The sequence below is a fragment of the Coffea arabica genome, chromosome 8c, assembly GCF_036785885.1.
Source record: "Coffea arabica cultivar ET-39 chromosome 8c, Coffea Arabica ET-39 HiFi, whole genome shotgun sequence".
NCBI classification, from domain to species: domain Eukaryota; kingdom Viridiplantae; phylum Streptophyta; class Magnoliopsida; order Gentianales; family Rubiaceae; genus Coffea; species Coffea arabica.
The window spans coordinates 29,227,580-29,232,462 of NC_092325.1; positions in this window are offsets into that span (position 1 = coordinate 29,227,580).

A 4,883-nucleotide genomic window follows, 5' to 3' on the forward strand; every position below is an offset into this window, starting at 1 on the left:
ATTATGACACAGCTTTCTAACGTCTTTGGAATTTCTTGATTTGGACTTGTGAGGTGTGAGATATGGTTCGGCCAACAGACCCTGTCCGTTACCCTAAAGTGCAAAATTTTTGGCACGGTTTTTCATACTTTCGACCTATTTTTGTTCAGATCCGAATTTAGATGTCTTCATGAAAGTTGTAGCCTTTTCTTTTAGCTTCGAAACGGTATCTTATACACTTTAATCCGACATTCTTAGCCTAACTTATGGTCAAAAGAGTTTGGGACAGTAACTATGCCCATTTCCGTTTGCCGGACGTTTCCATTTCCGTTTGCTAATTCCGCACATGCATGTGCCAATTTTGCCGTTTTGCTTAATTTACGCACTTTAGTAGTTGTTTGTGTGATAATATGGCTCAACCTTCTGCTACAGGCGGTGCCGGGCTAGACGGTGCTGGCGGGGCCCACTAACTGACGACTTATATTCATTTCCGTACTTTCTCTCATTATACTTGCTCTTTAGGTGAGTAATCAGGGTTTCTGTGTAATTCAATACTAATATGAGTTTACTATAAAAAATGGGTACTTAGGCGAGAGTGTACTTTATCGTACTCGATCTAAAATCCATTAGTTGCCCTTGATACCTGTGAAATATGATTTTGTGATTTGTTATGGAGTATTTATTGCTTGTGAAAATTTGCGGAGCATTTATTGCTTATGACGCAATTTGAGAGCATTTATTGCTTGAACTACGATTTTAGAGCATTTATTGCTTGGAAAATATTTTTGAGCATTTATTGCTCGTGACTTGAGTTGAGTTGGCTAATTTGTGCATATTTTTGGTGTAAACCTGTATATGCATGTCCAAAAATTTTGATCATTTAGTGTGTTTTATATGGTGTTTTATATGGTAAAGTTTTCAAAATAAATGGAAGCTGGCGGTCGAAGTGGAGATAGGGGATGAGGCCGAGGCCGAGGAAAAGATAGAGGACGGAGACCAGAACCTGAAAGGGTAGAAAATGAAAATGTGAACCCCCAAAATGATAGCCAAGTAGCTACAGCCATACAACGGATGGCAGATTTGCTGGCACGAATGGTGGACCAACAGGGTCAGGGTCATGGGAATAATGCCGGAAACCCTGGAAATAATCCGGGCAATCACGAAGGTGTGGACCGTGCCTTAGAGCGGTTCCAAAATTTTGCACCCCCAAAATTCATAGGTGGACCTAACCCTGACTTAGCCGAGGGATGGAAGGATCGCATGATGGATATATTCGCGGTGCTCGGGTATCCAGAGGAACGACAGGTATCTTTTGCTGTCTTCCAATTTGAGGGACCCGCCCGAGCATGGTGGAATGTAATAAAGGCTAAGTGGGAACGAGAGTAGATCCCCCGGACTTGGGTCAATTTCACCCGTGAGTTTAACGAGAAATATTTGCCACCGATTGTTCAAGAAAGGCGGGAAGAGTACTTTATCCGCCCGCGTCAAGGGCCGTTAAGTGTGGCAGAGTATGAGACACAATTTACCAAACTCTCTCGTTTTGCTCCAGAGTTAGTACTAACAGACCGAAAGAGAATTCGTCGGTTTGTCCAGGGATTAAACGTGAAAATACAAGAGGCATTGGCGGCTGCCCAGTTGGATACATTCAGCCAGACCCTGGAAAAGGCACAGCGAATAGAGACTGCAAGGAGTCAGGTGAAAGCTTTCCGTGACAAGAAAAGTACACCATCTGACACCTATACCTACACTGGCGGGCAAAGCTCGGGAAGCGATCCACCTAGTAAGAGGAGTAAGGAAGCCGATGGTACACGACCAGTGGGGACTCCGAATCAAGGTAAAACAAGGGAAGATCAAGCAGGAAAAGGGCTCCAAAGTGGTGTCTCACATGGGGAATCGATGTTCGGAACCAGAAGAGTATGTGATGTCTGGGGGGCCACTAACCATACGGAAGATACCTGTTGGAAGAAAGAGAAAAATCGGCGATGTTTCCGATGTGGTAGCAATGAACACCTAGTTGCTCAGTGCCCTCAGAAGTCGAGGGAAGGAAATAAATCAAGGACGAAGGAAACTATTTCTAAGCCGATCAGGGACACAGAACGTATGAATTTTGAGAACGAAATTCTTTTAAGAGGGGGAGGTTGTAAGTTCCCGATTCGTCCTTAATTTTGAATAAGGAATATTAGTGTTAAATTTTGTTATAAAATTTGATTTTATGGATGATGGTAATTCTTTACATGTGATTTTGCTTTTTAGAATCGAAAAACTTAATCTGGAATTTTATTAGAACCCTAATGGATTTACACCTTTGATATTTTTACACAAAACCCTAGTTTACGTATTAATTATAAGTTTATGTGGTAGTAAATATTATGCATGCTAATGTATGTTTTCGTATGAGTAAATATCGGATTCGAATTCTTTTATAAAGATTAAGTAGCATTAAAAAGTTAAAAAGTCTTACACTAGTAAATTCCCTAGTGTTTTGTTAATTGACCAACCTTAAGTTGGGTTTAAAACCCTTAATCTGGCTAATGTAAAAAGATTGTGGTTTAGTTGCTTTTATGTGGAATAAGGAATAATTAAGGATAGATGATTAAGTTAGTGGAGTGATTAGTAGAGAGATTAAGTAAGATTAATTAGTTTGGACTAGATTAGGTTTAAGCTCTATGGAGTATATTGCAAGGAGTTCAAATGTTTAAGGGCAAGAGTTGAATAAAAGGTAAATTGAGGAGTAAGGGTTAAAGGAGCAAAATGGAAGCTTTTATGTGATTGGGTGTGAGGGAAAATATCTTCTAATGTCATGACTAAGCTTATATCTAGAACATACAAGAGAAACCAAGTCATAAAACAACAAAAATAACAAAGAAAAAGAGAAAGAAAGGGCCGAAAATTGGAGAGAAAAGGGAGAAGAAAAATTCCTTTGGTGCATCAACTTTTGTCCATTAATCTTGATCTTGGAGCCTAGAACAACAACCTTGGCAGTTGATTGTAGTGGTTTGATCATCTACAAAGCTTGAATCAAAGGTAAATCATCCTATTTGAAAGTTGGTTTTGGGTAGTTAAGACTAGAATCCATGAAAAGTGGTGCTTTTGTTATGTTTCTGATTTTTCATGATGTAGATGATGATTATATGGTGATTATGGAGTAATTTCATGGTTTAATTTAGTGATAATGTTGCTGAAATTTTGGTTAAGGCTAGAAGAGATTAGGGATTGTTGGTTAAGCTTCACTTAGTTAATTTGGTTAGTGATTGGACTTGATAATGAAACTTTTGGTGTAATTAAGTCATTTGAATGATAAATTCTTAATAAAATCAGGTTTGTTATGGAACCCTAATGAAAAAGGAAAATTAGTTTGGTTTAGTTAGAACTTGGAAGGTTAGGGTTTAGTGGATTAAGGTTTTGAAATTAGTAAAGAATTAGTGAAATTGGAACCTAGATGGTGGTTAATATTTGGTAATTTGGGAAAGGAAATTTTGGACCATTACTAGGTCTTTTAGAATCTGGTATATGTAGTATTATTTGGTATGAAAATTGGTTAGAAAACTTGTATAAGAATCATAGCAATGGACCATGTATTTGCAAAGTTCAAAAACCGGCAAAACTAGAACAGGGCCGTTCACAAATCCGAACTTGGACTCTGTTTTTCTTTATTCTGTGTGCTGATTCGGAAGCTGTGCAAAACATTAAAGTTGTAGATTCTTAAGTCTTTGATGTGCCTGCAAAATTTCAGGTCAAACGGATCAGTGTAGCCCGAGTTATAACCAAAACACTCACTCCTGTTTTGAACACTGGATTGTGTTACATTTTTGAATTTTGCTTATGACCATGCTTTGTCCGTCTTTATAACGTATGAAATGGGTATTGATCCCTTCATAAGAAATGTAGATCTTGGTCTTAGTTTCGAAACGGTATAAAGTGCATCCAAATCCGAATTCCTTAGCTCCTGTTATGACCAAAACAAGATCGGTTGTCAGAACTGCCTTTGAATTTGGACAATTCTGACAGGAACTTTGGACCCAGTTTTCACGCTGCTCCGTATTGATTCAGGTTTTGGTCAAAACATAAAAGTTTTAGAATTATGACACAGTTTTCTAACGTCTTTGGAATTTCTTGATTTGGACTTGTGAGCTGTGAGATATGGTCCGGCCAGCAGACCCTGTCCGTTACCCTAAAGTGCAAATTTTTGGCACGGTTTTTCATACTTTCGACCTATTTTTGTTCAGATCTGAATTTAGATGTCTTCATGAAAGTTGTAGCCTTTTCTTTTAGCTTCGAAACGGTATCTTGTACACCTTAATCTGACATTCTCAACCTAACTTATGGTCAAAAGAGTTTGGGACAGTAACTATGCCCATTTCCGTTTGCCGGCCGTTTCCATTTCCGTTTGCCAATTCCGCACATGCATGTGCCAATTTTGCCGTTTTGCTTAATTTACGCACTTTAGTAGTTGTTTGTGTGATAATATGGCTCAACCTTCTGCTACAGGCGGTGCCGGGCTAGACGGTGCCGGTGGGGCCCACTAACTGACGATTTAAATTCATTTCCGTACTTTCTCTCATTATACTTGCTCTTTAGGTGAGTAATCAGGGTTTCTGTGTAACTCAATACTAATATAAGTTTACTATGAAAAATGGGCACTTAGGCGAGAGTGTACTTTATCGCACTCGATCTAAAACCCATTAATTGCTCTTGATACCTGTGAAATATGATTTTGTGATTTGTTATGAAGCATTTATTGCTTGTGAAACATTTGCGGAGCATTTATTGCTTGTGACGCAATTTGAGAGCATTTATTGCTTGAACTAGAGAAATTATTGCTTGAACTACGATTTTAGAGCCTTTATTGCTTGGAAAATATTTTGAGCATTTATTGCTCGTGACTTGAGTTGAGCCTCATGGTC